This window comes from Lepidochelys olivacea, assembly GCF_965140295.1.
Source record: "Lepidochelys olivacea isolate rLepOli2 genome assembly, chromosome: 1".
Taxonomy (NCBI): domain Eukaryota; kingdom Metazoa; phylum Chordata; order Testudines; family Cheloniidae; genus Lepidochelys; species Lepidochelys olivacea.
The window spans coordinates 160,412,106-160,424,694 of NC_140411.1; the positions used below are offsets into that span (position 1 = coordinate 160,412,106).

A 12,589-nucleotide genomic window follows, 5' to 3' on the forward strand; every position below is an offset into this window, starting at 1 on the left:
GTGAGAGCTTTAAAGTTGTTTTATATCCTATGAATATGGTTAATAAATGCAACAGCAACGAGCAAAGTGGACAATTAAAATAAAAACATCAGATCCAGTTCCCCCCTCTTCTCCTCCCACACTAGACATGCCCTTAAAATTCTGGTTCAGCTGCTTAACTTCTTGAAATAGTGGCCTACCTGAAAATGCTGACAGCAACCATTCTAGGAATTATTAGAGTCTGAATATTTTATAGCCTGTTATAGAAACAGAGGGAGGTTAATATTACGGCTGTCGATTAATCGCAGTTAACTCTAGTGATTAATTTAAAAAATTAATCACAATTAAAAAAATTAATTGTGATTAATCGCACTCTTAAATCGTAGAATACCAATTGACATTTATTGAATATTTTTGGATGTTCTTCTACATTTTCAAATATATTGGTTTAAATTAGAACACAGAATGCAAAGTGTACAGTGGCCACTTTATATTCTTTTTGATTGCAAATGTAAAACAAAAGAAATAGTATTTTTCAATTCACCGCATACATCTACTGTAGTGCAATCTCTTTATCATGAAAATGAAACTTACAAATAGGTTTTTTTGCTACATAACTGCACTCAAAAACAAAACAATGCAAAACTTTAGTGCCTAAAAGTCCACTCAGTCCTACTTCTTGTTCAACCAATTGTGAAGAGAAACAAGTTTGTTTACATTTATGGGAGATAATGCTGCCCACTTCTTAATTACGTCACCTGAAAGTGAGAACAGGCGTTCGCATGACACTGTTGTAGCTGGCGTTGCAAGGTATTTACATGCCAGACACACTAAAGATTCATATGCCTCTTCGTGCTTCGGCCATTGTTCCAGAGGACATGCTTCCACATTGATGATGCTTGTTAAAAAAATAATGCATTAATTAAATTTGTGACTGAATTCCTTGGGGGTAATTGTGTATCTCCTGCTCTATTTTACCCACATTCTGCCATGTATTCCATATTATAGCAGTCTTGGATGATGACCCAGCAGCACATGTTGTTCGTTTTAAGAACATTTTCACCTCAAGTTTGACAAAATGCAAAGAAGATACCAATGTGAAATTTCTAAAGATACCTACAGTACTCGACCCAAGATTTAAGAAGCTGAAGTGCCTTCCAAAATCTGAGAGGGGTGAGGTGTGGAACATGCTTTCAGAAGTCTTAAAAGAGCAACACTCTGATGTGGAAACTACAGAACCCAAACCACCAAAAAAGAAAATCAACCTTCTGCTGGTGGCATCTGACTCAGATGATGAAAATGAGCATGCGTCGATCCGCACCGCTTTGTATAGATATTGAGCAGAACCCATCATCAGCATGGACGCATGTCCTCTGGAATGGTGGCTGAAGCACCAAGGGACATATGAATCTTTAGCGCATCTGGCATGTAAGTATCTTGCGACTCCAGCAACAACAGTGCCATGCAATCACCTGTTCTCACTTTCTGGTGATAATGTAAACAAGAAGCAGGCAGCATTAGCTTCTCTAAATGTAAACAAACTTGTCTGTCTGAGCGATTGGCTGAACAAAAAGTTGGACTGATTGGACTTGTAGGCTCTGAAGTTTTACAATGTTTTATTTTTGAATGCAGGGGTTTTTGTATATAATTCTACATTTGTAAGTTCAACTTTCATGATAAAGAGACTGCACTACAGTCCTTGTGTTAGATGAACTGAAAAATAATATTTTTGCTTTTTACAAAAATATTTGTAATAAATAAATATAAAGTGAGCGCTGTACACTTTGTATTGTGTTGTAATTGAAATTAATATATTTGAAAATGTAGAAAACATGCAAAAATATTTAAATAAATGGTATTCTATTATTGTTTAACAGTGTGATTAATCACATTTTTTACATCATACAATTAATCATGATTAATTTTTTTAATCGCTTGACAGTCCTAGTTAATATCTGTTACCCCCATTCCAGTACTATGAATTTTGTGTATTTCACAATATATGCATTGTCTGATTGGTTGTACACCAAAAAAAGTGAAACCAGTCAATCTGTGTTGTAGGAATAGAAGTAGACTACATTATTACAAGTTAGTTGAAGTCAACTGGAGTTTTTCCCAAGTTAGGAGTGCAGGTCTGGACCCTATACAATGAAACGTGAAAATCAAACAACCCAGAGTTACTTTATGTACTTGCACTTGTAGCTGAAGCAACTGAACATTTTTTTCATTTGTGCAAGTGAATATTTTTGGGGAGGGGAAGCTGTATGTATTTGCTCAAATTTCTGAATATGTTATAGTTCTGTTTGGGTTTACTTTTTGCTTATATTCCAATAAATGAGCTTACTGACACGAATATTCACAGATACAGTAAATTTTAACTAAATATTGGCTGGCAGAAAGCAAGATTTTAATTCATAAACATGAATATCTGCATCAGATTCTAAAAGTTGTGCTACTTCCTTCATATCACAGAAACATATGATAAAACCTAAGAATCCTACCAAAACATCTCAAATATTAAATATTTGCAAAACTGTTCTCAAAAAAAGTTAACGCAAGAATTGAGAAATCATTCAAACAATTTTGAATAATGAATAAATTTGAGAAAACAGATGCGCCCAAGAACAATTTAAAAACAAACAAACAAAAAGTATATATGGCAATCACTTGCCTCGGTTTTGTTAGCATCAACGAAAATGATGACGTCTCTAAGTCAGCAAGATACTTAAGTATCTGAGCAATTCCAGCTAACTCAGTGAGACTATCTATGCTCATGCTAAAGTACTTAGCTGCATGTAGTCCGATGTCCTTTTAAACAATCGAATATATAAGAATCGTATTTCAACTTGGAATAGATAAATAAGTACCTAATCCACCCAAAAAAGGTGAAAGAAGAAAACAAGCTTGCTGGTTTCATGCATGCCACTTTCAGCAGCTCGATTGTGGCAGTCATAATCTCACTGTTAAAATGGGCACCACCATAAACAAATATCTAAAGAATAACAGCAAAGTAAACTGGAAGCCAAATTATTATAGCTTTCTGAAATAATTTGCTCTTTTAGAGCAGCACCAAACTATTTATTAATTACTAAGATCCTAATGACAGGTATCAGAGTAGCAGCCGTGTTAGTCTGTATTCGCTAAAAGAAAAGGAGTACTTGTGGCACCTTAGAGACTAACCAATTTATTTGAGCATAAGCTTTCGTGAGCTACAGCTCACTTCATCGGACGCATTCAGTGGATCCTAACGTCTATTTAAGAATATGTGCCACTAAGATCCCAGTATCTATTTAAGAACATTTGCCACCTAGAAAAAGTATCAATATTAATTACAAGGGGAGGTGGGAAGGGTATGTTAAGCGAAAAACATGTATGTGGACTAGATATCTTTCTACCTGCAGCTTCTGTATTACTTATTAGTGTTAGAAGCGACAAAGGGCCAGATCTTGCTCTTATTGAAACCAATGGAAGATGGATATGGCTTTGTTTAGTCTGGCTTTGTTCAGTCTGGCTTTGTTCAACTTGGATGCCTTCACTTAGGCACCTAGCGGTGCCCAACCTTATTACACAGGAGAGCCCCATAAATCTAAGCACAATCTTGTGTGGGCCAGACAAATTCTACATATTTTAATAAGATTTAAAGTCACCTGTATTGATTTATATTTTAAGTTCAGCTTGTTTCGTACATATGTAGGTAGATTGTTTCTATGTACAGTATTGTCTATTCACACACTTGTGTAAACTAAAATGATGTAAACATAATGACAAAACACTAATGAATTAGCCATTAGTACATTGTGTAGAAGCAGGCAGTGGGCCTTATGAAATGCTCTGGTGGCCATTCACGGCCCACAGGTTGGGCACCCCACCTAGATTATTACTCAAGTATCTAACTCAAAATGGCTTGATTTTTGTCAAAAGACAAACATAATAATAGTGGTTTCAGAGCAACAGCCGTGTTAGTCTGTATTCGCAAAAAGAAAAGGAGTACTTGTGGCACCTTAGAGACTTAGCAATTTATTTGAGCATAAGCTTTCGTGAGCTACAGCTCACTTCATCGGATGCATACTGTGGAAAGTACAGAAGTACAAAAGGAAATGGTTTGTGTGTATAAAAAGATCTTCTGTACTTTCCACAGTATGCATCCGATGAAGTGAGCTGTAGCTCACGAAAGCTCATGCTCAAATAAACTGGTTAGTCTCTAAGTGCCACAAGTCCTCCTTTTCTTTTTGATAATAATAGTGCACATTTTATCAGACGTAATTTTCCAGACCATTATTTATTATATTATGTGGGCTAGCAGCTATTTGTTGTTGTTGTTATTAAATGTTCACTACAATCCTGATCCAAAGCCAATACAAATCTTTCCACTAATTTCAATGCGCTTCGAATCATACCTTAAAGGTGCTAAATATACAGTACTGGAGGTCATTCTTTTACCTATCCACACAGCATAGGCACCACCCAGAGACAGGAGCCACCCCACTCCTGTTAAATAAGTGAGGCTCTTGGGCAGGTAGGAGGAGGCACACACGGTAAAAACAGAGCCTCATTAAAACATAACTCAGGCATTATAGACATGTGTCCCGGGCCCCAGCTTCTGGGATCATGTCAAAATACCGGGGTTCACTTTAAAAAGGTAAACAACATCTCTAGTCCTCAGGGCTACAAAAAAAAAAAAACACACACACACACACACCAACAACCCTGGAGAACGTGACCTGAGTCTGCAGCGAGCCTGAGACCGCAGCTACAGGAGTGGCGATGTCCTGCCCTCTCTAATGTAGTGGACGGCTAACCCTGAACCCCAGCTGCTGTGGAGATCCTGCCAACCAAACAGGGGCTGAGGTCTGTGCTGGGTGAGCGGGGCCTCCCGGGCAAGGCCGCCACAGACAGGGGCTGGATCCTCCTGGGGGCAAGCCCACCGCGGCCCAAGCGGACTCTACTACCCACCTACTGGACCTACTGCCCACCCCCGACTGCCCCCGGGCGCGGCTCGGGGGCCGCGCCCGGGGCTGACCGGTCCCCCCGCAGCTCCCGCGCTGCTGCATCCCCCGCTCAGTCTTGAGCCCGGGTGCCGGCAGTGGTGCCCAGCCCATCCCCGGCGCTGCGAGACGTGCTGCGCACCCAGGGGACGGGGGGATGCTCCGCTCTCAGCCCCCGAGTCTCAGGCCAGGCCCGGCGTGTAGCGGGAAGGCGGCTCCCACCCGACGCAGCGACCCGGGTGAGACTTGGCGAGAGGCGCCTCCCCAGTCCCGCGCAGGGCCGCCGCGCCAAGCGGCAGGGGAAGGGCGCGAGGAGGAGCTGACGGTTGGGGGGATCCCCGGTAACTCCCCCTAACTGCCACCCAGTCCCCAGCGCAAGCGCCTCTCCCGCACCCCCCACTCTGGCGCCGGCCAATCGCAACGCTGCGCACGTGACGAGCGTTCCCTACGATGACCTCATCCCTGGTGTGGGATGACGTCAAATTCAAGATGGATGGAATCACGGCGGTGGCAGCAGCGCGCTCGGGCGAATCGTGAAGGGAGGCGCCGAGGGGGGCAGCAGGGTGGGGTGCGGCTAACGGCGGAGAGGGTGAGTAGCGGCCCCGTCTCGCGCCCGTTTCGGGAGCTGCCCGCGCCGCGCGGGTCTCCCCGTGCACAAAGGCGTCTTTTCCTGACGTAACTCTGAGGTGTTTTTTTTTCCCCCCACCGAGCGGGGCTGCGGTCCCCAAACTCTTCAGTGCGCCTGCGCCACTTACAAAATTAGCCCGTCCCTTATTCGCGCATGCTCCACTTCCGGAGACGGACTAAGCCTGCCCCTTGCGCGTGCACACATCCGCCACATAGACTCATCGAAGCCTCTAGTGCGCCTGTCTGGTGCCCGCAGGGGGCTTCGCAGTCCCTTTTTTCGCGCATGTGTAGTGCAGCTAAAAGAACCTCAAGCTTGCTTAGCTGCGCGTGCGCGGTAGCCAAAATGTGGCCTTTTGCCCTGAGGCGCAGGGCGCTCAGGCGCAAATGTTTCACTGCGCAGGCGGGCTGACGGTGCTTGTGAGGGGACAGGGGCTGCAGGGAGTTGCTCTGAGCATGCGCAATGCCGTGAGCGTGGCCCTGCGTGGGGGGGGAACTATTGAGTGTAGTGATGTCACTATAGGTGGTGAGAGTGCTCGTGCCTCACCTGCTCCCGCCAGCCCGAGCAGGGAGCTCCCGCACCGGGGCCGTCAGCGGGTGCAAGAGCTGCCGTGTTGCTGGTTAGGGCATCCGTGCCTGGCGTGGGGCCCAGTCACCCCCTGTTTGCGTGGCACCCTGGGCTATCCCTGCTGCATTGGCTTCAGTGCAGCGAATGTAGAGGGCGATGGGCTTCCGTGACAGCGTGGTTTACACTGTATTATATGGAAGCTATAGATCACATTTCGTGTTTCTCTCATCTGAACCATGAAGAAAGAGAACACATTTGTATATCGTAGATTCTCCCTGCTGTGTCTCACAAAAGTGCTATGCTAATGTAAAAATTTAAGAGTAACTGCTGATGAAGTGGGCTGTAGCCCACGAAAGCTTATGCTGTAATAAATTTGTTATTCTATAAGGTGCCACAAGTACTCCTGTTCTTTTTGCCGATTATGCTAACCTTGCTGACTAGTCATGCACACCAGAGCTGGGCGGATAACTGGTGGTTGTTTTTTCCTGTTCGCTGGCAGTTCTGAAACATTGGGGGAAAGAATTTCAGTTTGGATTGAAATGAAACTGAAAATTGTGAAAAATTTCAGCATATCGAAAAAATGTGTTTTGAGTCAAATACAACATGTTGTTTGACCTGGAACTCTTTGTTGTGGGTATTTTTAAAAGGATTCATAAAATGCCAGGAGGAGGAGATGGTGATGGTTGTGTACCAATGCCCTTCTTATAACTTTTAGTTCAGCGTTTAGGCTACTCACCTGGGATATGAACATAAGAATGACCATAGTGAGTCATACCGATAGAAGAAATGACACTGAGCTAAATGGACTAACAGTTGTCAATGGCGGATGCTTCAGAGAGAATTAACAGAACAGGGCAATTAAAAAGTGATCCTGTCGTCTAGTCCTAGCATCCGGCAGTCAGAGGCTTAGGGACACCCAGAGCATAGGGTTGCATCCCGGACCATTTTGGGTAGTAGCCACTGATGGACCTGGCCTCTGTGAATTTATCTAAGTCTTTTTTGAACCCAGTTATACTTTTGGTCTTCACAACATCCTCTGGCAATTAGTTCCACAGGTTGACTCTGCATTGTGAGATGTAGTACCTCTGTTTGTTTGTTTTAAACCTGCTGTATTACTAACTTCATTGGGTTACCCCTGGTTCTTGTGTTATGTGAACAAGTAAATAACACTTTTACTCACTTCATCCACACCATTCTTGATTTTATAGACCTCTATCATATCCCTTATTAATTATCTCTTTTACAAGCAAAACAGTCCCAGTCTTTTTAATCTATCCTCATATGGAAGCTGTTCCACACCCCTAATTACTTTTCTTGCTCTTCTCTGTACCTTGTCCAATTTTATTGCATCTTTTTTGAGATGGAACAACCAGAACTGAGCGCAGTATTCAAGGTGTGGTTGTACCAAGGCTTTATGATTAAGGAAGAGGCACCCCGGGTTAAACTAGCACCACCAAGCCCTAGAGCTCAGGTGACTGGGCCACCAGGAGAGCCCAGGTGGAAAAAGAGAGGGGCTGAAGGCCCACCAGAAGCCACAAAGAGTTGGAGCACTGAGAGAGAAGAGAATTGTGATGTTAGAAGGCCCAAACCAAGAGACTGGGCAAGGCCTAGGGCCCCATACAGATGTTACGCCTGCGGGGAGTGGGGACACATAGCTGCACAGTGTCCCAATGCTGAGGAGCCTATGCAGTGTAACCTGGGGAACTGGGCAGATCCATGCTCCCTAATCCACCTTGTGCGGCTCTCACTAACCCCACATATGTACACCAGACCAGTGAAACTAAATGGGGTAGAGACCACGGCACTGGTTGATTCGGGGAGTGCTATCACGCTTATCTCAGGGAAGCCTGTGAAGCGTAGTCATCTGCTGCAGGCTAAACGTACGGGGATAACAGTTAGTTACTACTCCACCATCCCAGTAAAAATTGAAATCCAGGGGAACACTACTGAGGTAGCAGCAGGTGTAGTCCCTAAACTCCCATACCCGGTGCTGATAGGGAGGGACTTCCCAGAGTTTGGAGACTTTCTCCAGTCCACCTATTGGGAGTAAGAGGGGAATCCTGAAGTTAGTGAGGCATCCACAGTAGATTGTCATCCCCCAGTCTTCTCTGAAATATCACCAGATTTATTTTCCATTCCCAGGCGGGGTAGAAAGATGAAAAGGGAAAGAAGGGCAGCTAAGGCCTTGGGGACTCGGATCCTGACCCAGGGACAGAGGATCGTCCTTGTAGGCAGGTGGACCAAGGTAGCTGGAAAGGAGGCTGCCCTGGAGGAGGAAACGCCCGAGCCTGACCCCCACCCTAATATCTCTGAACCAGGAGAGGAAACAGAGACTGGCCCCCTAGAACTGAGACAGACCAGCCCCAGAAGAGAAAATTTTGGACAGGACCAGGCTGAAGATCAACGGTATGACAACGTTAGGAAGGAGGTGAGCAAAATAGATGGGGTCCTCGTGGAAGGAAAAACGCAGGGACCAGGACCCTACTTCATAATGAAGAAGGATCTCTTGTACCGGGTTGCACCAGTACGGGGGCAGAAGGTACAGCAGCTCCTAGTACCTCAAAAACACCAGAACGCCGTGTTAAGCCTTGCACATGGTCAACTTTTGGGGGGGCATTTAGGAGTAGAGAAGACCCTGGCATGAATCCTACGACGGTTCTTCTGGCCCGGGGTACATGAAGAAGTACAGAGGTATTGTGCCTCCTGCCCGGAGTGTCAGCTGCACAGTCCCCGTCCTCACTTGAGGGCACCTTTAGTACCCCTACCCATCATAGAGGTCCCCCTTGAGTGAATAGCGATGGACCTAGTGGGACCCCTGGAGAAGACAGCTCGGGGCCACCAATATATACTTGTTGTTTTGGACTATTCTGTTTGCTATCCAGAAGCCGTCCCCCTGCGGAACACAGTCTTTAAAACGATAGCCAAAGAATTGGTGGGGATCTTTGCCCGAGTGGAGCTACCGAAGGAAATATTAACAGACCAAGGAACCCCATTTATGTCGAAGCTAATGAAGGACCTCTGTACGCTGCTCCATATACATACCCTGAGGACTTCAGTCTATCATCTGCAGACCAATGGGCTGGTAGAAATATTTAACTGAACCCTCAAGGCAATGATAAGGAAAGTGGTAAGTCAGGACGGGAAGGATTGGGACACCCTACTACCTTACCTTAAGTTTGCCATCCGGGAGGTACCTCAACTGGGTTTTCCCCCTTTGAGTTATTATACGGGTGCCATCCCCATGGCATACTAGATATCTCCAAAGAGATCTGGGAAGAGGAACCCAGTAAGGGGTATAATAGAACATGTATTGCAGATACGAGACCGGATAGCCCGGGTCACCCCTATTGTACGGGAACATTTGGAAAAGGCGCAGGAGGCCCAGCAAACCCACTGCAATCTCCAGGCAAAAGTCCGACAGTTCCAACCAGGGGTCAGGTGACTGTGTTGGTACCCATGGCAGAAAGCAAGCTTCTGGCCTAATGGCAGGGGCCCTATGAGGTGGTTGAACCTGTGGGGGAAGTAATCTACAAGGTGTGGCAACCAGGACGCTGGAAACAAGAACAAATTTATCACATTAACCTCTTGAAACCTTGGAACCAGGGAGAGGCATGTGTGGTAGCCCAAGAGGCCCCAATCCAGGGAAATAACATGCAGGAGCAGATCAGGATATCCCCTGATCTAACACCAAACCAGAAGAAGGAGCTAACTGAGATGATCAACCGGTATCAGGACGTATTTTCAACCAAACCAGGCCGGACCACCGAAACATATTACCACATTATCACAGACCCTGGGGCAAAAGTAACTTTAAGGCCCTACCGGGTCCCAGCAGCAAAAAGGGAGGAGATCAAGGCAGAGGTAAAAAGGATGTTGGAACTAGGAGTCATTAAAGAGTCCCACAGTCAATGGTCGAGCCCGATTGTGTTGGTGCCTAAACCCGATAGCACCACTAGATTTTTGTAATGACTTCCACCGGCTGAACGAGATATCCAGATTTGATGCATACCCCATACCCTGCATCGATGATTTAGTTGATCTTCTGGGCAATGCCCGATTTTTGACCACCCTTGATTTAACAAAGGGATACTGGCAGATTCCCCTTACCAAAGATGCAAAAGAAAAGACGGAATTCTTGACACCAGAGGGTCTGTTTCAATATACTGTTCTTCCTTTTGGACTGCATGGGGCACCTGCCACCTTCCAGCGTCTTATGGACAGGCTCCTGCAGCCCCATACCAATTATGCAGCTGCATACCTGGATGATGTAATTATCCATACCCCAGACTGGGAGACCCAGTTGGAAAAAGTAGAAGCGGTTCTGGACACGCTAAGATGGGCTGGCTTTACAGTCAATCCAGCCAAATGTGCTGTAGGGTTAGCAGAGGCTAAATACCTTTGGCTACATTGTAGGAAGTGGCATGGTCTAGCCCCAACTGGACAAACTGGAAGCTATCCAAAATTGGCCCCAGCCAAATCGGAAAAAACAAGTCCGGGCATTCCTGGGGGTGGTGGGGTACTACCAGCGATTTATTCCCCATTGTGCTACCAGAGTGAGTCCCCTGGCAGACCTGATAAAAGCCCGGGGTCCGGACATGGTGAAGTTGACTGACACTGCAGAGAATGCATTCACGGATCTACAAACAGCTCTCTGCAGTAACCCCGGGCTTATAGCCCCGGACTTGAACAAAGAGTTCATTTTACAAATAGATGCGTCTGAAGTAGGATTGGGAGCTGTCCCATCACAGATGGTCGGAGACAAAGAACACCCAATCCTCTACCTCAGCAGGAAACTCCTCCCGAGAGAGCAGAAGTATGCAGTGGTTGAGAGAGAGTGCCTTGCTGTGAAATGGGCCATGGAAACACTTTATTACCTACTGGGATGACGGTTTACCCTTGTGACTGATCTTGCACTTCTCCAGTGGATGCAGCAAAATAAAGAGAAGAATGCAAGGGTGACCAGATGGTTCCTGTCTTTACAACCTTTCCAATTCAACACCGGGCCAGAAGCCACCATGGCAACGCAGATGGCTTATCGCGAGTACACTGCCTGATGTCCCACGTGGCCTAACCCTGTGGTGTTGAGCAGGGGGGTCGGGCGGGGAGCGAGATATGTGACAGGGTCAGGCCAGATGGCTACAAGAGAATGGTCGAAGGTAGATGCATTAGTTCCAGGTTAAGCAGGTCCCTTTTTCCTGGGTAAGATAACAGGGACTATTCCAGAACACTCAGGAACTTTCTAGAACTAATTAAGGCAGACTTATTAGGACACCTGTAGCCAATTGGGAAGCTGCTAGAATTAATTAAGTCTAATCAGGACACGTGGTTTACAAAGGCTGTCACTCCAGTTAGTGAGTGTGTGCGCGTAAGGAGCTGGGAGCGAGAGGACGTGCTGCTGGAGGACTGAGGAGTACAAGCGTTAACAGACATCAAGAGGAAGGTCCTGTGGTGAGGACAAAGAAGGTGTTGGGAGGAGGCCATGGGGAAGTAGCTCAGGGAGTTGTAGCTGTCGCACAGCTGTTCCAGAAGGCACTCTAGACAGCTGCAGTCCACAGGGCCCTGGGCTGGAACCCAGGGTAGAGAGCGGGCCTGGGTTCCCCCCAAACCTCCCAACTTGGGACCCAGCACAGAAGGTTCCACCAGAGGGGAAGGTCTCTGAGCTGTTCCCCGACCCACATGGTGGATCAGCAGGGATTGTTCTTATTCTTTTTTTCCCATGCTGGCCAATGATGAGATTATCTGAGTGAACAGCAGGTTTGAGGCACAAAAGTGGCCAAAGTGAGGGCTACTGTGAATCTCTGAGGCGAGCAAAATCCGCCAATAAGTACAGGACCCACCAAGGTAGAGGAGGAACTTTGTCAGAAAGGATAATGGAAAGAGCAATGGTTACATATAAAACAAAGACATTTCTTGGAGGCTAAACTTGACTTTAACAGGCTAAAACTCTTGTTTAAAGCACTTTCTCACCTAAAGCAGTCTCCCAGCATCAACCAACCAACATGGCTGGCATTCACCTTTCACAAATGCAAAAAGCACTGTCCTTTTTGCTCCGTCTATGGTCGATGATGTGTCCTTTTTTCGTTGTTTTATATTCCCAGAGTTCATTGTTGTGTCCCCAGAATCAGGATTAGCCCCTTGGTTTAGACTCTAGTACCAGTCTTCCCATCCCCATTTACTCCATAAGCAGATTTGGCTTCCATTGTGTTAGTTTACAATGCTTACTGTACATAGCCAACAGGGAGACAGATGAATCAGCTTCCTTTATCTTACTCAAAACCTGTTAGTCAACCTTGCCTTGATTTAAACATATGTTTAATACATATGGACGACTTCATAAATATCCGTACCTACATCATTCGGTGATTGAGGATCAGTGTGATTCCAACTTTTGTTTATGATCTCACATGACAGTCTTTATAGATAATTATTATCA

The 12,589-nt window shown here is 45.8% G+C and overlaps 1 protein-coding gene across 1 annotated transcript in view; it reads left to right on the forward strand.

The window, feature by feature from the left end:
- Window positions 1-5,459: 5,459 nt before the first annotated feature.
- Window positions 5,460-12,589, forward strand: part of ZBTB21 (zinc finger and BTB domain containing 21) — a 31,204-nt gene continuing 24,074 nt past the window's right edge. Inside the window, exon 1 of the mRNA XM_084622226.1 lies at window positions 5,460-5,553. The gene's annotated coding sequence lies outside the window, so the exon portion shown is untranslated. The remainder of the gene's footprint in view (window positions 5,554-12,589) is intronic.